The 24,730-nt window shown below is 41.5% G+C and overlaps 1 long non-coding RNA gene across 1 annotated transcript; it reads right to left on the bottom strand.

The window, feature by feature from the left end:
• Window positions 1-14,915: 14,915 nt before the first annotated feature.
• On the bottom strand, window positions 14,916-18,875 carry LOC308309163. The gene is made up of 7 exons (XR_013963316.1): window positions 18,777-18,875; window positions 17,581-18,073; window positions 16,897-16,970; window positions 16,693-16,801; window positions 16,022-16,097; window positions 15,339-15,415; window positions 14,916-15,055 (listed from the first exon to the last, which is right to left on the bottom strand). It is a non-coding gene; the product is annotated as an uncharacterized lncRNA (long non-coding RNA).
• Window positions 18,876-24,730: the final 5,855 nt, after the last annotated feature.

The following is a 24,730-nucleotide window of genomic DNA, read 5'->3' as shown; positions in this document are numbered from 1 at the left end:
GTTGCTAGGGTAAAAAAACATGGTTGCTATGGTAAACAGTTGGTTGCTAGGGTAAACAGTTGGTTGCTAGGGTAAAACCATGGTTGCTAAGGTGGTTGCTAACGTACACTAACAAACCAGCAACAAAAGACTGTTGCCACAACAACGTACACAAAGGTTTGTGTACACATGTGGTGTGATGTCATACTGATGCGGAGATATGAGCAGGGCAAAGGTGTGACGTGTGACGTGTGACCGACGGACGGACGGACGGACGGCCGGTGGAGGTTTTCATAGTAAACTGCTCCCTGACGGTCGCAACAAATACACTGGACATAATAAAAAATAAACTATACTGGTCATTAAGCTACTAATACAGACTGACGGAATTAAAGCAAGTCATGTTTGGAATTGTAGAAGCTGAAATCAATAATATATCAGTATTCTGGTATTAACCTGAGGGCCACATTAAGTGAAGGTGGGGCCCCCGGGCCACCAGTTGCCCATGTATGCTGCACTGTATACCTTTTCTCAAATTTGACTATAGACCTTTGTCCAGAGCGCTACAGTGTAGCTGCGTTGTCGCTGGGCCGAGCAGTGTCGCTTGACACCGGAGTTATGGTTGAGAAATCAGTCTATACTTATGGGGAGATTTACTTTACTTTATTTGTTTATTTAGACGGGACAATGCATATTAATGAACACTACATGAAAGCAATGTAAATAAGCCGGAATTAGCAAGAATGCTAAATTTCATCCGTAGTCCCCACATGAAGACAAAACAATACATACCAACAAACAGTAACCCTACATTAGGAGAGGGCGCCTAAGAACATACATACAAATACTATTTTTCCTCAACCAAGAGAAAACAACAAAACAACACATATTACTAACAGTACCCTACATTAGAAAAGAAAAGTTAAAAATATACGTACATGACATGAGCTGTACTCTTAAAACTATACATGGTCACAGGTTTGATTGTCAACTAACCATTTTTTTAGATTGAACTTGAAGGATGGAAATGACAAACAGTCTCTTATTGTTAGAGGTAGGCCATTCCAGATTGAACATCCCTGCACTGAAAGGGTGTTTTTTCCAAAAGCGGTTACCCGGTACGGTACTTCGCAATCCCCTCTAGTGATTGCTCTAGTATTGAGTCCTCTATCGGGCTTCCTTTTTATGAATTCCTTTAGGGGAGGTGGGCATAGACCATTTAGGGTCTTATATATGATACTGACCTGTTTAAATACCTTAAAATTAGCGAAACTCAAAAAACGGTACCTCTGAAGAATATTACAATGGTGATATGAGCGGGGTTTCCTATCGAATACCTTAAGCGCACTCTTATATAGCTGTTCAATGGGTTTGAGAATCGTTATACCTGTGCAAGACCAGTTTGTGAAACAGTACTCAATGTGTGATTGGATCATGCATTGGAGATAAGATTTAGCAGCACTAACTGCCAAACAAGGTCTGATTTGTTTAAAGTTCTGAAGGTTGAACTTGATTGTGTTTGTAACCTTTTTTACATGTTTTTTAAAGGTTAGGGTTGAGTCTAACATGACCCCGAGGTACTTGAACTCTGGCACAAGTTCAAGTTCCTCTCCACCCAGAAACACATTTGATGACTCCATCACAACTGGTCTTTTGGAAAAAGCCATGCAGACCGTCTTTTTTGCATTCAGGAGCAGGCATGAGTCTGTAAGCCAGTCCTGAACGCTGGTCAGAACAGAAGTTAAGACCGTTGACACCTCTGCATAGCTCTTTCCATGAGTCAGTATAACCGCATCATCTGCGTACATCTGGATATGTACATCTTTACATACATCAGGTAGGTCGTTTATGAACAGAGAAAACAGAATTGGTCCTACTATTGATCCCTGGGGGACACCAACCGAGCAAGTGTGATAAGGAGACTTGATGCCATTTATGCTTACACACTGTTCTCTATTTGATAGGTATGATGTAAACCATTTAATGGCCTCTGGGGACAAGTTGAAATGTGTTAGTTTGGACAAGAGGACCTGATGGCTGACAGAATCAAATGCTTTCTTGAAATCTAAAAATACTGCCATTGCGCATGGGGCCTTGTTCAAAGCACACTTTAACTTTTCAATGAATAAGCAATTTGCTGACTCAGTGGAGTGGAAGGCTCGAAACCCAAACTGCATAGGATGCAGAGGGGTGTAGCCTTTGTCTAGATGTTTAACAATAGACTTTACAATCCACTTTTCAGCCACTTTTGATATAACAGGTAAGATGCTTATGGGTCTATAGTTTGATATGTCCGTTTTTGAGCCAGATTTGAATATAGGTGTTATAACAGCAGCTTTCCACTGAGTTGGGACAGTGCATTTTCTTATGGACAGATTTACCAGATGTGTGATTGGTGCCACCAGAGAGTCAATATTTGTTTTAAGAAAGTTTGTGTCAAGCCCGTGTGCATCTTTAGCTTTGGATGCTTTCAGTGATCTGACAATGTTTGTCACCTCGTTTTCTGTGACTTCCTCCAAGTTAAAAATGGGGAGATCATTTTGAACAGGGCGTGAAACAAACTTAGAGGGTCTGAACAACTGTGTGATTTCATACACAGAGTTTAGAAAAAACAGCATTAGGTTGCTAGCAAGCGTGTGGGGATCTTTCACCAGGACATTATCTATTTTAAGTTCTAAGTTGTTATTATCCTGCTTATAGTATTTCCCTGTCAGTTTATTTATGTATTCCCACACTTTTTTTCCATTTCCTCTGGCACTCTCTATGATGGAGATATAAAATCCAGCTTTAGCCTTCCTTAAGAAATTTGTGACTTTGTTTCTAGCATGTGTGAATAGCTGTCTGTCCGTTGTCAGGCCAGATTTTAATGCCTTTTTAAGCAGTAAATCTCTGGTTTTCATTTGATCTCTACATTTTTTATCGACCCAAGGTAGAGTAATTTTTCTCCCTTTCCTCTGGTTACCACCTCTGGTGAAAGATTCCATTACCCTGCCAATTTTGGAAAGCAGGATATTACATCCGGTCTCAACATCATCACATGAGTGTAAATCATCCCACTCAAGCCCTTGTAGGGCAACCTCAAGGCTATGTTGCAGATGTTTTGGGATTGTTTTGACTATAGGCTGGGACTGAGCTTTGCTAAACGCCTGTTTTGAGAGTTTTCTGGAAAAGAATATTATGTTGTGATCAGAGAGACCTGTCACAAAGTTAAATGTTTTAGCGATTCTTTCCACTTTATTTGAAAACAGTAAATCTATCTTGGTTGCTGAGTGACTGGTTATTCTTGTAGGTTGCTCTATTAATTGGGTCAGATTATAGTGGTCTGTTACCAGTTTAAGATTTTTCCTTATTTTTTTATCGTCCCAGTTAACATTTGTATCACCAATTAGTATTACTTCTTGATTAAAATCACACGCCGTGAGGATGGTCTTTAGCTGGTCGTATACTTCTACTTTAGCTGATGGCTGACGGTATAAGCAAATTAGAGTGAACTTCATCTCTGTGGATAGTGTAATTTCTACACCTACACATTCGGCCTGGATCTCAGTGGGCCATACAATTTGCTTACATTGTAAGGTGTTCTTGATATAAAGCAGGGCCCCCCCACCCTTCCCAGTTACTCTGTCCCTTCTGAACACCTTGTAACCAGGCATGCTCACTAAGGCATCTGGGGATGACCGCTTTAACCATGTTTCCGTCAGACCTAAACAGTCAATGTTAGAGTTTACAAGCAGATTTTCTAGCTCACTGTGCTTATTTACCATACTCTGGATGTTTAGATGGCCACAGAACAAACCTTTGGGTTTACATAGGGGGTCCCACACAATTTTAGCTTGGTTTAGTGTTTTAAAAAATTTACATTTTCTATGTTTTTTAAAAACTGGGTTTCTGTATTTTACCTTAGCCATTGGTGGCTTTGGGGGTTGCGGGTGAGGGGGGGACCGTGTTGTGTCATTGTCCAGAGCTGAATTATTCTTGCTGGTGACCACCGGCCTAGCTCCGGTGCAGAGACTTCTAGACACGGTGGCCACCCCAGCTGATGACGATGATGATGATGATGATGTCCCAGATGACGGCCCAGCTCCTTTGATGAGACTTCTAGGCACGACGGCCACAGCCTCAGGTGTTGGTGGTATAGCGGGGCCGATGTCCAGCGGCCCAGCTCCTTCCAGGAGCCTTCTGGGCTCGGTGTAGTCAGCCTCGGGGGCCTGCGATGTCCTCGGGCCGGTGTCCCGCTGCCCGGGGCCTCTAGGCACGGTGGCCACAGCCCCAGGTGATGGTGTTGGTGGTATAGCGGGGCCGATGTCCAGCGGCCCAGCTCCTTCCAAGAGACTTCTGGGCTCGGTGTAGTCAGCCTCGGGGGCCTGCGATGTCCTCGGGCCGGTGTCCCGCTGCCCGGGGCCTCTAGGCACGGTGGCCACAGCCCCAGGTGATGGTGTTGCGGGGTCGATATCCAGCGGCCTAGCTCCGCTGCAGAGGCTTCTAGGCACGGTGGTAGCAGCCTCTAGAGCTGGTGATGTCGTCAGGCCGGTAGTCGCCGTTTGTGTCAACAGGTCGAGACCGAGTAGCCTTCTGAACACGGGTGGGGGTAGATGAAGCCAGGCTAACAGTTCGGTAGCCGCTAGCTGCGGTAACAGGGGCGTCTGGAGCCAAGCTGGCGGCGTTAACCGGTGGCTATTGTTGTTGTTAGCCATGTTAGCCTCGTTAGCCACGGTGGTGAGGGCTCCGAGGACTCCCGGTGTCGGGCCTGGGCATGGATGGATATCGCCCGATAGCATGAGGCATATGGAAATAACTTTTCCACAGTATTCTCCTCCGCTTCCCTTTGCAATGAGTGGACGCCACGCACTCTGCAGGAGGTGGACGAGCGTCGCTGTGGAGCCATAGCCAAACTGCTTGTTTGTAGCTGTTGTCGTGTCCCCTTCCAAGTAGTGGAGGTTTTCCAGCTTGGTCAGACTGCATGCTGATTCCCGAGCACATTTTGTAGAGTAGAATAGCACTACTAACAGCAGCGTGTTTAGATAAATTGTTAGGCGCGTCGGACGTGCAGCAACTGCTGCGCGCCGCCATTGCTTCCGCGTCGCTACGCCGTGTTGCATTGTGTCTTTCCGCGGTGTGTTCGACTGTCTAGTATTCTGCCTTTGGTTGTGTTGCCGCTGAAAGGCTTCCCCCTCAGGGTGTGTTACTCAGCCTTGACAGAAACTAGACTACCTTGTGATCTCACTGTATGATTTGGCCCTCACAAGTAAAGTAATACAACCTCTCTCTAAAGGGGAGCACACACTGAACGCGGACGGCTGCGCAGCGTCGCGTCGCGGTATCGACGCACGTTTAGTGCCGCACGGTAACCCCAACTGGATGCGGCGCGCTGCCACACAGCACATCCATTTCCCCCGGTGGGGAGAAGCATGGGAGAACATGTTCACCGCGCGGCAACGCTGGAAAAATAGAACAGTGGCGTATCGGCGCGGCAGACGAGGCGGCAGACCCGCGGTTGACGCGCCGCTTCCGCGCCGCCTCCGCATCCAGTGTGTGTTCCCCTTAACACGCACACACGCACGCACACACACACACACACGCACATGTCGCACACGCACACACACACACACACACACACACACACACACACACACACAGAGCTGTCTATCATGTTGTGTGTTTGGTGTTATCCCACAGAGACAGATGGTGGGCGGTCATTAGCATACGTAATACCACCATCAAGCCTATTAATTAGAACCGCTGTTCCTCACAAGCTATTGACCACAGAAATAAATAACACATTGAAAATTGAAGTGACAGGGTCAGTCGTAGACCAGTGTTGCAACATCCGCTTATTATAAGCGATTTTGGGCGTGTTTTTCTGTAAAATTGCTTGTAAATATCGGTAGTTTATTTGAAAACTTCACCACGGTACGGTAGCTACAGTAATGGCGTTACTTGTAACGAGTTACCCCACCAAGACTCTGAAAACAAGAACGCGGAGCAGAATCACACGGCCTTGGGCTAGAGAGCGAACACATGGAACACCAGGTAACCCTGCCTATAAGATCTGGCAGAGAACAGAGGGATAATGCACTGCTTGAAGTCACAGCTTCTACACTGCCTGTTCAAGGTGGGTAAGCTGCCCGATATCCTGCAGCCTATAGCTGTTGTGTGTAAAAAGTGCATAAACGGAATGATTTGGTGCGGCCAGTGAGGTATAGTGAACTTGTCGAATCGTATCTGCGGGCTGTACGTGTAGAGCGCACAGCCTACATGGCGGTATACAATATTTCTCGTCAAAGGAGGAAAAAAAAGAGATTGAGCAAACGAGAGAAAGAGAGCTCATCCTCAGAAACACTAGAACGGGCACTCGGGTGGCGCAGTGGTAAAGTCCCTGCCCACCACCACAGAGGTTGAGAGTTTGAATTCACTGTGGTGCATCTGGCTTTGTCGAGGATCTATGTGAACACAATAGTGGGACTGAGTTACTTTTATTAGTTATTTTTGAAAAGTTGTGAAAATGTGTGCAAATCTTACATATATCTGAATATATGTACTTTTCAAGCAAACATTTGTAACTCAAAATTTGCTTCTGGGGGGTCCCTGGAACTAAATATTTTGAGATGGGGGTCCATGGCCAAACACATATAATTTTGGGGGTCCTTCACATGAAAAGGTTTGAGCACCACTGTCATAGAAACATAGGTTTTTAAAAAACCTCAGAAGGATTTGAAATATTCAAAGACTTGCACAAATTTTCAATATTTTTCAAAAATAGCAGATCTACAAGCTTGTATATCTGCTATTTTTAAATAGTTAAAGCACAAAATAATGCGTAATAATGCGTTCCCAGTCTAAATACGTTAAAACCCCTCCCCCTATGAAGAACATCAATGGGGGGCCCGCAGTGAATCCTTGTACCCAGATCCCAGAATTTGGTGTGACACGCCTGGGTATGCGAGTGACATCATCGTACCTGGAAGGTACACTATAAACAGAGTCAGTAGGAGTGAGGAGGAGTCAGCAGGAGTTTCCCAACAAGTGCATCCAAACTCCAATGCTTCATGCTGCTTTATGTTTTGCCACTCAGTCTAGTTGAGTGTCATATGATGCATACCCTCTATATGGGCAACTACTGTATCCACAAGTTTCCGCGGGAGTTTACTGGAGACTATCGGGACCAAACTTCCGGGTTTAACAGCAGACATACAAGCTCACGTCGCGTCGCAGATGCAACCCGTTGTGAGCTTGTAAATCGGCGCCGGAAGCTCAGTACAGACGTCTGCGCAATGCACTATGGGGCGTTGGAAACTCGTGGATATGGATTTTTGAGCGGTACTAACCGCTCCCATGTCTGGCTTTGTGTGTTCCTACAAAGGCAGAGTGCAGTAACTACGTTTTCGGACACACCAACTTGATTTTGTCGCCCAAAGGTCAAATCAGCCTTCATGATATTGGGGGATGAACAATTAGCTCAAGAACAAATATACATTCAGTGTAATATCACTTGTATGTCTATATCTCATTTGGCTGATCAGCTGTAACACTTTTAAACCCATTTTTCAGTGAAATTCGTGAACGTAGTTACTGCACTCTGCCTTTGTAGGGCAGTGTAGGTCCCTACGGTATGTCCGCATGAGTGTCCGTGCACGGAACTCCATGTATTGAGATAACGTCACGGACAGAACGGCCCATACAAGGAGATATGCATGTGTGTCGTGTTTGATACCATGCGCAGGTGCGTTATTAGTTTTTATTTTTTGTATTATTTATGGTCAGAACCTTTCCTGTAGTACACAGAACATCTGATTCGTGATGATGGTGAAAAATGGTGTGGAAGTGAGCGAGTTCGTAAAATATAAGTAATGAATGAAGTGAAAACAGAAAAGAAAATATTAATACTGCCATGTGTATTTTCCATCAACTTTTCACGAGGACACTTGAAAATCGAAACGTTGTTGACATTTAGAGTCCCGCTTTGTCAGAGCACGGAGAACATGACTACGGCTGATGAGCTCTTATCGTCAATCTCAAATTATATTTCACTCACTAAATGAAGTGAAGAGTGGTGTTTAAAACAGTGTGGGATAAGGACATCGCTGTCAACATGTACTTGACATTTTGGGTGGAGAGAGCGAGAGAATAAGTGAAATATAGTGACAGACAAATAGAATGTGTGTGTTCAGAAGTGGGATTAGTGCCTCACAATAACAACGATAATAGTAATGGCCATGATATTTTAAACAGAGTCGGACATGTTTGAACTGCAATCCATATAGCCTGTACATACTATACTTCATGGGCTGGGACTGATAGACGATTCATTGAATACTTTCCTTGGAAGACATATCAACAGTGAAAGTGCAAACCAAAGATACATGAAGACGCATCTTCACAAAGCCAACTTTGCAACATCTGGAATTCCAAACAACACAGTATACGGTATAGCCAATATAGCCTGCTGGATGGTTCTGGGGTCCATGGAGAGTAACAAAACAGGACATGAGAAGGGTTGACATCTTCCACAATGGGTGCGATTTACAATCAATCAGCCTTATGCCCCAGCAGGGACAAAGAGGATATTTAAAGCAATTGATACTTTCGGAAAATTGTCTTGGGCTGTGCATCACCAAGCACACTGCAGGCAACAGACACAATACAGGAGAGTGTCACTGTATTTATGGTTTGGGGGATGTAAAGGTTTTTGGAGTGGCAACTGTGAGAATAGCTCTCAGTAAATCAGATAATTTCACTTATTATTTGTGCGACAAAGTATGAAGTATGAAGGGCTTAGGTGGTTAATAGCAGCTGTAAATGAGGCCTAAATGATGACCTGACACCCAACCCTAATGTGTGTGTGTGTGTGTGTGTGTGTGTGTGTGTGTGTGTGTGTGTGTGTGTGTGTGTGTGTGTGTGTGTGTGTGTGCGCGCGTGTGCGTGTGTGTTTTGTTGGCAAAATGGTTCTTCTTTCTTTCAACCACTACATAATATATGGTCCAAAACAGTTAATTTTCAGCAAATGGTAGTTATCATTTTGTCACAAATTAATGCCACCACCCGCAGAGTAACCTGATGTCCCTATTTTCCCAATAACGTTCAAAATTGTTCAACAATAGTGGAAACTGCAGATCTTCAGCTTCACAACACACCGTGATGCGACACGTTTGAGCTTTAGTAGTTTATGAAAAACACAAAAAAGGTGAAAGGTTTCTGCCAGACTGCATCACTGCAACGATATATGCTATTAAGACACATAATACAACTGCGGCCTCGCACAATTCGAACACGCACGCACGCACGCACGCACGCACGCACGCACGCACGCACGCACGCACGCACGCACGCACGCACGCACACACACACACACACACACACACACACACACACACACACACACACACACACACACACACACACACACACACACACACACACACACACACACACACACACACACACACTGTGGCATTTCCATGTTGCCACATTGCATACATTGGTGTTCTGGCCCTGTGGAGATAATTCTCTGTGAACAGGAGTTGGCGGCATATATACTCTCTAATCAGTTGGTTCCCAAACTTTTATAGCTGAGACTCAAAAGATCAATGTGTTGCCAGACCCCCATGGTTCAGGTTACTGCGTTGGCAATGGGGCTTAATACAGGAAGCCCTTTCAGTGTGCCCTGTTGGAGTTGGAGTTTGGTGCTTGGCATTATTTTTCTATCAAAAACTGTTGTCGTGGCTCTTCTTTCATCAGAGGAATCTATGGGGTGTGGAATATGTGCAGACACTGGCAGTCTGTTCAGCAGCCTTTTGGTTGTTTTTATGCTTTTGGCTGAAGAGAACACTGCTTGTTGCCAATATCAAACGTTTTGGTGCCTGCATCCAGCGTGGCTCGGGTCTCAGTCTCTCTTTTGAGCCAGTCATTTATTATGTGTGGCGATCAAAAGCCATTCATTATTAAACACATACTTCTTCCCGGCCATTATTGTGGATAAAACTGCTTGTGCATATAAACGAAATATTCCCTCTCCGCCAACTGCATACTGTCAACCAATGTGTTAACACCTGATTGGTTTAAACTGCGTTGGACAAGAGCGTTGTGTGGCAAAACAAATGTGTTCTTTTTGCCATGTAGCATAGGTGTTAATTAGGCCACATTCTGGCCTGTGCAGTACTATCACTACATGTTATTAGAAATACAATTCATTTATAATGTAATGCCATGTTTGAGACAACCAAAGGCAAAAAACAAAGGCATATTCAAGGGATTTTCCAAAAATATTCTGTTAATTCCAAAGCAGGGGTGGAAACCAGTTTCAAAATATACGTTTTAGCTCACGTCACACGTTTCAACGGATACCCGGATGTTGTGAGGAGCAGCTATTACTAGCATTAAGCTAACAAAGTAGTGAGTTTTGGGCCATGAAAAGATGTGGTTTAAGCTTGATCCAGACGTTATTTGAAGATAAAGGGACTTTTTTCGAGCACAATGAATGGGAGCCTATGGTGGATTTTCGCTGTGTGTGCACGTTATCGCCGAATGGAAGTGATCCGCGTGTCGGGGCTTCACCTACGGACTCCGCTGACGGTACTGTAACGATTAATAATATAAAGTGATATACTGTATATATCCCAGACTAGTTCGGCTTCGGGAAACTGCCGGCACACTACCGCCCTTCTTAAATATCCCGAAAGCTTTGGCTAAAAAAAAAAAAAAGAGTTAAAATCATGGAGATTTTCAGCAGGACACTAAATTACTAAAAACTAAACAAAAACATCTCTTTGAATTCAAGGCTTCATGGGGTGTCTCTTTGATATACTTTTTTGGGGGTGAGCTACTCCTTTAACCCTGAGCAAGTACACTCAGAGTTATAGACTCGTAAGGGTTATATCAATAATTTTGCCTGGGACCCCCGGGAACACCCTCAAGAATCCCTGGGGGTCCCCGGACCCCACTTTAAGAACCACAGCCCTAAATAGCCTAAAAACCCTCCCCACATTCTAGTTCTACTTAAAAAAGGAGTTCATATTTCAGTGCCTGTAACTCTTTCCACTATAGTGAAAAACTAAACACAGTGCCTTCAACTCATTCTGCAACTCTATGTTAACCATTTCCTGTCAGCCACATCTGTTTTTAGCTGAGCTCTGTTTCAATCTTGTCTGTAGAAAGAGAGGGAAAAGTTGCATAAATAGCATTGCGGAATGTCCGCCAAAAAACTAAAAAACACAGATTTTATCAGCCAATGAGACAGGAAAAAAGAGAACGGTTTAGTTGTACAAAGCCTAAAGGTTGACCTGGTTAAGTTCTCATCCTTTGAATAATACAATAAACAAGCCTCTGAGGCACATATCAATATTTCTCCCAGAATCTCCCAGAGTTGACTGCTCTCATTATCACCAAATATCTCTGAATAATTTTGAAAGTAGATTTCAATATTTGCATGTGCTACCTCCAAGGCCATGAAATTCATTAATCATTTGTCATTCATTATTCATGAATCTACTTGAAAGCCCCCTAGAACATACAGTATAACAGAAGTCACTCATTGGTATGACAGTATGCTTGATTTGCTACAGTATATAGTGTCAGAAGGGTTAAACATTTGCGTGTCTCATATTCCTGTCTCTGATCATTACTGGGTGTTTTTAAAAGTATATGGTCCAAAGGTGTTTCTTAGATGCTGCAGCAGAACGCTAGTTCACTGAGCTTGTAAATTCTTTTGATCAATCTTATGTGAACTGCTCGCTAGACAAAACGATTGCCACCCTAAATGGCATAAAACACCCTAAATAAGGTGACACCACTCCTAGTTCAAAATATGTCTGGTGAATTTGTGTATTTTTCATTATTAAAGCAGAGGATCAAATGAATTATAATTTGCTTATGTATTTTTTGGAACTGCAGCTCATGTCAGGATCCTGCGTCTTTCTGAGCTCAACGTAGTAGTTTGGAAATGTATCTTATGCTTTGAAATCATTTAACCCAACACATGTTATAACGGTGGGCTGGCTCCACAAAAATAATAAATAAATAAATACATAAATAAATAAATAAATAAATAAATAAATACATAAATACATAAATAAATAAATACATAAATACATAAATAAATAAATAAATAAATAAAGGCTATATATGGGTAATTAATTATAATAATAATAATAATAATTTGAATCATACAATTATGAAATGCACGCAAAGTACTTTCTCCAGACAGCAATGTACTAACTGCAGGCTCCGATCTGTCAATCACATGCGCACTGCACTGCACACACACGCGTGCACACTTCTACAAATGCCTTCTAAATCAGTAGCCTAGTTCTCAAACGTTTTTGTTCCAATTAAGGATTCCTAGATTGAGATACCCGCACACGCACACGGAAACATACACACACGCGCACATGCATGCACGCACGCACGCACGCACGCACGCACGCACGCACGCACGCGCGCACGCACGCACACGCACACACGCACACACACACACTCTTAGTGTGCTGCTAAAGAGATCATAGCAGGCTGCGTTTTTACTAAAACTCACTGTTTGATGATGAACTGTTGGTGGGATTCTGCATGGAGACAGACAGACACACAGACAGACAGACAGACAGACAGACAGACAGACAGACAGACGGTGACCATACCATGAAAGAGCATACCATCACTATTGGTACATTCTTGCATACTACTTACCGTACAATGATCAGCATGCCCAGCTGGCACACGACGTCAGTACAACGTTGGGACAACGTTGTACTCCAACGTTGGATGACCATTGGATTTTGGTTGTAAATGAAAGTTTGTCTGACGTCCTAACCTAACGTTGGTTAGACGTCAGAACCTGATGTTTCTTTGACGTCGTAACCTGATGTTGGTTTGACATCTTAAACTAACGTCGATTCAACGTTAATCTCTGATGTTACATAGACGTTGATTAAAGGTTAGACTCCCAACGTTGGATACCAGTTGTATTTTGGTTGTAAATGAAAGTTTGTCTGACGTCCTAACCTAACGTTGGTTAGACGTCAGAACCTGATGTTGCTTTGACGTCGTAACCTGATGTTGGTTTGACATCTTAAACTAACGTCGATTTAACGTTAATCTCTGATGTTACATAGACGTTGATTAAAGGTTAGACTCCCAATGTTGGATACCAGTTGTATTTTGGTTGTAAATGAAAGTTTGTCTGACGTCCTAACCTAACGTTGGTTAGACGTCAGAACCTGATGTTGCTTTGACGTCGTAACCTGATGTTGGTTTGACATCTTAAACTAACGCCGATTTAACGTTAATCTCTGATGTTACATAGACGTTGATTAAAGGTTAGACTCCCATCGTTGGATACCAGTTGTATTTTCGTTGTAAATGAAAGTTTGTCTGACGTCATAACCTAACGTTGGTTAGACATCGTAACCTGATGTTGGTTTGACATCTTAAACTAACGTCAATTTAACGTTAATCTCTGATGTTATATAGACATTGATTAAAGGTTAGACTCCCAACGTTGGATACCAGTTGTATTTTCGTTGTGAATGAAAGTTTGTCTGACATCATGACCTAACGTTGGTTAGACGTCATAACCTGATGTTGGTTTGACATCTTAAACTAATGTTGATTTAATGTTAATCTCTGATGTTACGTAAACGTTGATTAAAGGTTAGACTCCCAACGTTGGATGTTGAAAAAGAAAGTTTGTCTGACGTCATAACCTAACGTTGGTTAGACGACATAACCCGATGTTGGTTTGATGTCATAACCTGATCACTGATGTTACTTAGACGTTGATTAAAGGTTAGACTTCCAACGTTGGATACCGGTTGTATTTTGGTTGAAAATCAAAGTTTGATTGACGTCATAACATAACATTTGTTTGATGTCAATCTCTAATGTTATGTAGACGTTGATTAAAGGTTAGACTCCCAACGTTGGGTTTTTAAGTTTGATTGACGTCATGACCCAACATTGGTTTGATGTCAATCTCTGATGTCATGTAGACATTGATTAAAGGTTAGACTCCCAATGTATTTTTGTTGAAAAGTAAATCGGATTGACGTCATAAGGCAAACATTGATTTGATGTAAGCATCTGATGTTATCTTGACATTGAATTTTGGTTGGTCTCCTAACGTTGGATAAAAGTTATTTTAGTTGAATAAAATTGGACTGACATAATCCAACGTCAGCTTGATGTTAATCTCAGATGTTATGTAGACGATTACTGGTTCAACTCCAAATTTGGATACAAGTTCTAATTTGGTTAAATGAACATAACCCAACGTTGGCAAGACGTCATCCTCCAATGTTGGTTAGACATGTAAGCAAGAGGTGCATTGCTGTCAAAACCCAACATTAGGTTGACATCAATGACCAAAGTTGGAAATGCAAAACATCAGGGCGTGAAAACCAACGCTAACATCACATCAACTTCCAGACATATGACAGTATGACACCAAATTGTGTCAAGTACTGAATAGTGAATAGAGGGTAGCTCACACAGCAGTCACTAGGTCTGATTAAGCTTGATCCAGAAAAGAACATAACAGTTCACCTTTTTTTTACCTTAACACTGGACAAATAAAGAAATACATGAAATAATAGCACAGCCTACCTCAGAGAGAACTTCCAGACAGTTTCCTTTTTACTTGCATATGTCCCACAACAACAAAATTATTAATAAAATATATTCCGGTGTGTTCACAACAAAAATATAATAATTAAAAAATATAATCCAGTGAGTTCACAACAACAAAAATTATTTAAAAAAATATATTCCGGTGAGTTCACAACTACAAAAAATAATTTAAAAAATGTATTCCGGTGAGTTGCCAGATTAAACTGTAGGTCCAAACAGAACTACCAAGATCCCCCAGAATTCACAGTGTCAGTTCAATCAGTTCTGAGTGCATGCGTTTGTGTCCCCCGCTGCCTCCTCTTGCCTGCATGTCCAGTGAGATACCAGGTTTTAGGTCCAACCAGAACTAATTCAAGTTATATCAGTCCATAGTGTCCCTCTTGAAATGGACAGTTCCCCTGTGTCTCCCGCCTCTGCTGCTTTAGGTTGTCCTCTGCTTCTGGGTTGAACGTCATGACGGCATCTGTAGAAAAAGAGAATACAAAATATGTAACATGCTGTCATAACCTTACACCACCACATTGTCATGTTTTGCAAATTAAATTATTTACAGGTGTGTCTACAAGGTCACAATGCATACAAAAACTTGAAAACTTCACATCATGTTCACCCTCATAACCTTAAAATAACAAGAGTTCAGTTGGTTAAGCAGGCCCTCACCCAGAAGAATTAAATTGTAAGACACTGAAAACCACAGAACACCCAAACCTTATACTGTGTTATGCTGTGCATTACTTCTTACTTACTTAAAAAGCTTGGTCACAGAGGTGCTTCTTCTCTCCATCCTCTCAACGACTGGACCCAAGCAGACACATCACGCCAGCTAAGAGAGAGAGAAGAAAGAAGGAAATAGGTTAGACCAGGGTTTCCTAAAGTGGGTGCTGTTGCACCCTAGGGTGCCTTGATGCCAGTCCAGGGGTGTCTCAGAATAATCTGATCATCAATATCACTACATCAATATCAGTTCACTAAGTAAAACTGACCTGATTTGTGAGGAGTTATTTTTCCATCTACGGCCAACTCTCTTCTGCAAAAATAGCAGATCTACAAGCTCACAACATGTCACGACGCGCTGTGAGCTTGTAGATCGGCTATTTTTGGTGAACCTTCCTCCCAGAATAGGGATGCTGGGGTTCAAGTGGTTAAACATAAAGTATAAAGTTATTTTCAGTCAGTTCTAATGGAAACTGATATTTCTCCAATGGTGTAAGATTCAAAATATTTACAGTGTACTTCAAGGGTGCTGTGGATTAAAATATTATTTACAGGGGCGAGGTGACCCGAGTCAAAAATGTTTGAAACCCCCTGGGTTAGACACCAAATCAAAGACACTTGCCATTGTATCAAAGGGAAGGACATGTTTTGCCCAATTGCATTATTTACAGATTGGTGTGTGCCAATTGTCTGTCCTTGGTCAACATGAAGTTACCTTGTATTGCTCTAAAATACATCAGTCTTCTCCAAAGCCACCTTCCTTTTCCCCCTTCATGTGGTTACCGAAGAGCCTGAAGAAAAACATATTACATTTTTGTGAACAATATAGTAGGGTAAGGTTCTTTTGTAAACATGGCATATAATCTCTTGATCCCTTGTTGATCAGGTGGCCCAGGGTGGTCCGCTTTTTTAAACCCTCTACACCAAATCTGCTCAGCAACAGCAGGTCTAAGCTACATTCATGCAAAATTGTATTTATTTATTTTCACATAATTTTCACATATCATGACATTGTCATAAGAGGGGGTTCCAGTGGTTAAGCTGCGAAAAAATGAAAACATGCAGACAGGCCATCGCCTAGAATAATTAAACAAATAATTATGCAGACACTGAAAACCACATCACACAAGGGTTAATTCATATTGTATGTTGAAACATGCAGAGAGGGAAGCAAGCACATCTCCAAAGATTTACAGGTGCCGAACCAAGGAATATATAATGTACACACCATGGAAGGAGGAGGTTCACACACTGTTCCAGAGCTCCAGTAAATAGTTTATTAGGATAGAATAATAACTATTTACCGGAGCTCTGGAACAGTGTGCGAACCTCCTCTTCTTCCATGTTGAAACATGCACTTTATACTGTGACTCATATAAAGCCTACCAAGGTCTTAAAAGCTTGGTCATCACAGAGATGTTGCTCCTCTCGCCATCCTCTATCCTGTCAACCACTGGCACCAGGTCCGAAAGGACTATCAGACACGTCACGCCACCTGAGAGAGAAAGAGAGGTTAGACACCCAATCAAAGCGTTATAATGTTCCATGTTTGTAGATTGGCTATTTAGTACAAAACAATGATCAGACTACCTGGTTGTTATCTCCCAAGAGTAGAAACCACCATGTCTATCCCAAAGGAAAGGCGGGACAAGCACAGCAGACACCTGAGAGAGAGAGAGAGGGAGAAGTGAAAACAGACTAGTGACTAGTTCATACATGTTTGCTTCCACATAAGACAGGACTGGACACTGCGTCACAAGAACAAGCAGCCACCCAACGTACGGCACCTGAGACACAGAGAGAAAGGAAATAAAATCAGCACAAAAAGAAAGGAAACTTGACTTCGGTCCATTATCTCCCCTTTAATAATACCAATTTGTATTGTTTTATATCATTTTTATCATTGATTCGTCACCTTTACAACAAAGTACAGCTTGTAAGCATCGGGCATTCGAGGCATGAGCTACACAACCTAACGTGTGGGTAGCGCCGATCAAGGTTTTGCCAAAATGGCTTGCAATATTGTTCTGCTGGCATTTACTCTCATTGTGGGCTTCCCTGACACTGAGCTTAAAATTAACAAAGTGTAAAAATGGTCAACATGTGTTGTTTTTTCTTTTCCTTATTACTGTGGGAGAGTGCAATCATTCAATCATTAAAGGGGAGATATAATGGACCGAAGTCACAAAAATAGCTGATCTACAAGCACACACAATGTGAGGCTGTAGAATGGCTTCTCAGTTCAAATAAATCATTATTAATTAAGTAAATTACCTGGTTGGCTTAGCTCCCAGGATCACCTCATACCACCACAGAGACACCTCATGTAACAGAGAGAGAGTGAAAAAGGAAATGAATAGGTTAGATTTTATCATACTCCATCAAACAACAATGTTGCATTAGACACAAAATTATCTACAAGAACACATTGCATAATATGAGCATGTACAGTATATTATTTAGTACTTGACTAGTTCCTGCAGTGATTGGCTGCAGTAGATTGGCATTCAGACGTGTTTGTAACACCTGTGAAGTGCAGCTTTGGCAGTACAGGGTAAGAAGAGAAGGAGAAGTCTCATGCAAAAGTCATGCTGTATTCTATATTGGATCTTGGATATTATACCACAGGATGAAGATACCTTTTATTTTCCTATTGTGGATTACTACTGGATTTCCTGGATTAAAAAGGACTTTGCTAAAGGGTGGTAAGAGGAGACTTAACCTACCATATTGCATAGACTGGTTTTCTTTTCGACGTTGGAATTTTCTGTTGACAGAAGAAAAACAAAAGTTGAAAGACTACAAAATACATTACAAATGAGCCATGTACCACACACACACACACACACACACACACACACACACACACACACACACACACACACACACACACACACACACGCACACTCCTGTTAATCACTTCTAGCTCCCACTCCCACTTTGAGAACCATGGCACAAAATCAGTGTTTGTCAATTATGCATTTGAGCCATGGACCACCATTTAGTGAGATTTAGCCTCTCAGTCTCATACCTAATAATTTAGGAATACAGATCATGTGTAAAAAATAATTTAGCTTGTACATTTGGTTTGATTTTACAGTAATTAAAAGATCTATAGGGGTCCATTTGGTTATCAACTCCCCATCATTTAGCTGGGGACCACCTGGAAGGCTGGAACCAACCTAACATTACTAAACAAACACTATATAAATAGCAATGATTACTGTCACAATAACACTATTTAACTGCTGAATAAATAATGGACCTTGGAAACATTATATAATGGAAACTTTTTTACAGGAATGAGGGTTCCTGTCACATATTAAAAGGGGTCTGCAGCCAAATAGTCATTTTGGATTTTGGGGTCCTTGACATGAAAAGGGCTGAAAACACTGGAGTATGAATTGTAAATAGTGAAGTTGTAAAAAGTACTGGAAGCAAAAGCAATCAATTAAAATAGCTTTACATACCTGTGTCATCTCCCTGCTCCAAAACTCCTTCTCTGTGTGCAAAAAGTCTCCATAATGTAGATATAATCCCACAAATAGACTGGCAGCAACCTATCTTCCTGTTCAACAATCAACAGTGATTTTATTTAGTTTAGTTTTATCTTAAATCACTTTTAGACAAGCAGCTCTCAATGCTTGCTGTTGGTGACAAACGTAACTGCTGTGGGCTGTTTGGATTCAAAGTGGGGGTGTGCTCTCAGCAGAGCCAGTGGTAGCTGGCCACATCACAGTCACATGACACACAGCCAATCAGGCATTTGCAATTGCATTGTGGGCAGTGTAGTTGATTTTCAAACTGCTTTCCATAAACACACATATATTGTGTTCCTCTCTGTAACTACAAAGATGGCTCCCTTCATCTTTCATATGTTTCCTCCAAACTATAATATCCCAAAAGATAGGCATTAAAATGTGTTTTAATCAGATTTAATTACAGATGATAATTTGCTTGTATAACCAATGTCTGCCCAACATTATTTTACTAACGTCCACATAACGTTGAAGTCTAACATCATCAGACGTTGATATTTGGTTGGTTTTAGGTTGTGTTGGTAACTAACAAATAACCAACGTCTGTTCAACGTATTATCCCAACGTCAGGTTGACGTCAGGATGATGTTTTTATTGTATTATACTCATTTCAAGCAGGATAGTTTTATATTAAGCTTCTGAAGCATTGAGGAATACAGTATGGTAGTGGATCTCAAACATTTCAAAGAAGAAACATTTCCATTAGAGAAGATTTTGATGAGTCAAGCAGTGATTCTCAACTATTTTAATTGCAAGAACCCCAGTTTGACATGCATTAGTCTAAGTACGGACCTCCATTTTATGGCATTTCTATCTGAGACCCCAATTTATTGTAAAATCAATGTTAATGGGTCCATTTTGGTTCCATTTGTACACTCTATGAGTTACCCATAAGGGTCCATTTCATTCCTAACTATCATTTAGCAGGGGACCCCCTGGAACTCCCTCAAGGACCCCACTTCGAGAACAAATGCAGTTAATATCAGGTTGCCATTCCATATATCTTTACTGTTTTTAAACCATTAAGACATAAGGTCGATACCTTCTAAAGCCTGACCTAAGTTTTCAGAAAAAAACGCCTGAGGGATAAAACAGGGGTTCCCGTCCATAATGGGTTGTGTATGTTGGGCTGATTTGTACACTTTGTTCTATGTCACATCTATAATGTTTTACATTGATAAACTTCATAGTTAATAGTATGCGGTATTAAACTGTGGATACCCCAGGCTGGCTTGCGGTGGACATTTTTGTCTGAATGATATTTTTGCCATGGAGTGGACAATAATGTTACCAGTAGCACACAAAGAGCCAGTCTCAAATGTCTACTAGCACAGTGGTTCTCAAAGCAGGTTGAGAGGGACCTCAAAGTTCCTTGAATGCGGTCCAAATCGAACATTACAGGTCTGTAACTCTGAGAGTGTATGGAACCAAATGGACCCATAAACACTCTCAGAGTTATGGGTCCTTAAAAATAATAATAATACAAATAAATTGAGAACCACTGTACTAGTGGAATATAGTGTCATACATATCCTGAAGAAACCCTGGAGACTGGGACAGAAATTTAGTCTCATGATCAAAATTACAACATTGTTATTTAAAAACAAAATCTAAAATCTACCATGGTCAAAGGCAAGTCTCGCCACATGTGTCAATGTACAGACATTGATGATCCCTGTGCCAGGAGATATTATGGGATATGTTGTTTTTATCTTTAAATGGGTATACCCCATTTGATGGTGTCCCATAGATGTTCAACAATGACCTATTACAGCTGAGGTCAAGACCTTTCCATTAACAGTTAGCCATTTCTAGCCTATGTAAGCCCTTCTGTGGCTGAATGATATGCCTTTAATCATGGACTCTAGGCAAGATTCAGAGGTCATTGTCACAGCATTCTGCTGTGTACTGTTAGATAAGCATCATGGTGTGCCTATCTGTCTGTCTGTCTTTCTCTCTTTATCGCCCGAGTTTAGGCCACAATGCATTTTGTTATACCCCCACTGAAGAAATATAGGCCTACTTGTCCTCTAAATTCCTGTCATTTCAGATTAGATACACTAGCTCTTATTTAGGATTCAAAACATTGAAATTGAAATGGTCTTGGACTTTAAGGACAACCCACATTCATTTATAATCGGCACTGTTGCGGCCTATCTTTAGTTTTTTGTTGAGCCAATGTAATGGTACGCTGGACCAATGAAGTGGCTAGTGTCCTCAGGGGTTGCTTATCAAGGAACTTTGACATTCTTGCTAGATACCTTGTTCACTATGTCCATGCCAATAAACTCCCCCGTTATACTGGTCTTGTTCACATCCAAGATTAACTGAATGCTCATGCTTACCTGTAACTACCATTACATTCAAGAGAGACACTGATAGTCAATGAATGCTATGATCCAAATTAATTTAATTTCATAAACATTCAGATGTCCCTAACTGTAATGACACCTTACTGTCCCTTAAACTGCATACTTTATGTGGTCTTTAACCAGAGATGTTCTGTTTTTATCCCCAGCAAAGCATAATCCTTTGCAATGCATACAGCATTGTAAGTTAAGCAGTCAACCTGACGTTGGGATAATACGTTGAACAGACGTTGGTTATTGGTCAGTTACCAACAAAACCTAAAACCAACCAAATATCAACGTCTGATGATGTTAGACTTCAACGTTGTGTGGACGTTGTCATAATACCGTTGGGCAGACACTGAGGTTTGGTCGAATATCCGACAACAGCATGTCAGTGATTCAACATCAGCCTGATGTTGGGAAAACACGTTGAACACACGTTGGTTATTTGTTAGTTACCAACACAACCTAAAACCAACCAAATATCTACGTCTAATGATGTTAGACTGCAACGTTGTGTGGACGTTGTCATGATAACGTTGGGCAGACATTGAGGTTTGGTCAAAAATCCGACAAGAGCATGTCATTGTTCGACGTCAATATGACGTTGGGATTATACGTTGAACAGACGTTGGTTATTGGTTAGTTACCAACACATCCTAAAACCAACCAAATATCTATGTCTAATGATGTTAGACTGCAGCGTTGTGTGGACGTTGTCATGATAACGTTGGGCAGACATTGAGGTTTGGTCAAAAATCCGACAAGAGCATGTCAGTGTTCGACGTCAATATGACGTTGGGATTATACGTTGAACAGACGTTGGTTATTGGTTAGTTACCAACACAACCTAAAACCAACCAAATATCTATGTCTAATGATGTTAGACTGCAGCGTTGTGTGGACGTTGTCATGATAACGTTGGGCAGACATTGAGGTTTGGTCAAAAATCCGACAAGAGCATGTCAGAATTCGACATCAACCTGACGTTGGGATTATACGTTGAACAGACGTTGGTTATTGGTTAGTTACCAACACAACCTAAAACCAACCAAATATCAACGTCCGATGATGTTAGACTTCAACGTTATGTGGACGTTAGTAAAATAACATTGGGCAGACATTGAGGTTTGGTCTAATACCGACAACAGCATCTGAGTATTCAACGTCAACCTGAAGTTGGGATAATACGTCGAACAGACGTTGGTTATTGGTCAGTTACCAACACAACCTAAAACCAACCAAATATCAACGTCTGATGATGTTAGACTGCAACGTTGTGTGGACGTTGTCATGATAATGTTGGGCAGACATTGACGTTTGGTCAAATATCAGACAAGAGCATGTCAGAATTCAACATCAATATGACGTTGGGATAATACGTTGAACAGACATTGGTTATTGGTTAGTTACCAACGCAACCTAAAACCAACCAAATATCAGCGTCTGATGATGTTAGACTGCAACGTTGTGTGGACGTTGTCATAATAACATTGGGCAGACATTGATGTTTGGTCAAAAATCCGACAACAGCATGTCAGTATTCGACGTCAAGATGACGCTGGAATAATAAGTCGAACAGACGTTGGTTATTGGTCAGTTACCAACACAACCTAAAACCAACCAAATATCAACGTCTGATGATGTTAGACTTCAACGTTATGTGGACGTTAGTAAAATAACGTTGGGCAGACATTGAGGTTTGGTCTAATACCGACAACAGCATCTGAGTATTCAACGTCAACCTGACGTTGGGATAATACGTCGAACAGACGTTGGTTATTGGTCAGTTACCAACACAACCTAAAACCAACCAAATATCAACGTCTGATGATGTTAGACTGCAACGTTGTGTGGACGTTGTCATAATAACATTGGGCAGACATTGACGTTTGGTCAAATATCAGACAAGAGCATGTCAGTATTCGACGTCAAGATGACGCTGGGATAATAAGTCGAACAGACGTTGGTTATTGGTCAGTTACCAACACAACCTAAAACCAACCAAATGTCAACGTCTAATGACGTTAGACTGCAATGTTGTGTAGACGTTATTATAATAACGTTGGACAGACACTGAGGTTCAGTCAAATATCCGACAACAGCATGTCAGTGATTCAACATCAGCCTGATGTTGGGAAAACACGTTGAACACACGTTGGTTATTCGTTAGTTACCAACACAACCTAAAACCAACCAAATATCTATGTCTAATGATGTTTGACTTCAACGTTATGTGGACGTTAGTAAAATAACGTTGGGCAGACATTGAGGTTTGGTCAAAAATCCGACAAGGGCATGTCAGTGTTCGACGTCAACATGATGTTGGGATAATAGGTTGAACAGACGTTGGTTATTGGTTAGTTACCAACGCAACCTAAAACCAACCAAATGTCAACGTCTGATGATGTTAGACTGCAACGTTGTGTGGACGTTAGTAAAATAATTTTTGGGCAGACATTGAGGTTTGGTCAAAAATCCGACAACAGCATGTCACTATTCGACGTCAACCTGACGTTGGGATAATACGTTGAACAGATGTTGGTTATTGGTTAGTTACCAACACAACCTAAAACCAACCAAATATCTACGTCTAATGATGTTAGACTGCAACGTTGTGTGGACGTTGTCATAATAACATTGGGCAGACATTGATGTTTGGTCAAAAATCCGACAACAGCATGTCAGTATTCGACGTCAAGATGACGCTGGAATAATAAGTCGAACAGACGTTGGTTATTGGTCAGTTACCAACACAACCTAAAACCAACCAAATATCAACGTCTGATGATGTTAGACTTCAACGTTATGTGGACGTTAGTAAAATAACGTTGGGCAGACATTGAGGTTTGGTCTAATACCGACAACAGCATCTGAGTATTCAACGTCAACCTGACGTTGGGATAATACGTCGAACAGACGTTGGTTATTGGTCAGTTACCAACACAACCTAAAACCAACCAAATATCAACGTCTGATGATGTTAGACTGCAACGTTGTGTGGACGTTGTCATAATAACATTGGGCAGACATTGACGTTTGGTCAAATATCAGACAAGAGCATGTCAGTATTCGACGTCAAGATGACGCTGGGATAATAAGTCGAACAGACGTTGGTTATTGGTCAGTTACCAACACAACCTAAAACCAACCAAATGTCAACGTCTAATGACGTTAGACTGCAATGTTGTGTAGGCGTTATTATAATAACGTTGGACAGACACTGAGGTTCAGTCAAATATCCGACAACAGCATGTCAGTGATTCAACATCAGCCTGATGTTGGGAAAACACGTTGAACACACGTTGGTTATTCGTTAGTTACCAACACAACCTAAAACCAACCAAATATCTATGTCTAATGATGTTAGACTTCAACGTTATGTGGACGTTAGTAAAATAACGTTGGGCAGACATTGAGGTTTGGTCAAAAATCCGACAAGGGCATGTCAGTGTTCGACGTCAACATGATGTTGGGATAATAGGTTGAACAGACGTTGGTTATTGGTTAGTTACCAACGCAACCTAAAACCAA

This window comes from Nannobrachium achirus (genome assembly GCF_963921795.1).
Source record: "Nannobrachium achirus genome assembly, chromosome: 23".
NCBI lineage: Eukaryota > Metazoa > Chordata > Actinopteri > Myctophiformes > Myctophidae > Nannobrachium > Nannobrachium achirus.
The sequence above is the reverse complement of the archived record's forward strand: the minus strand, read 5'-3'. Positions and strand labels throughout refer to the sequence as shown.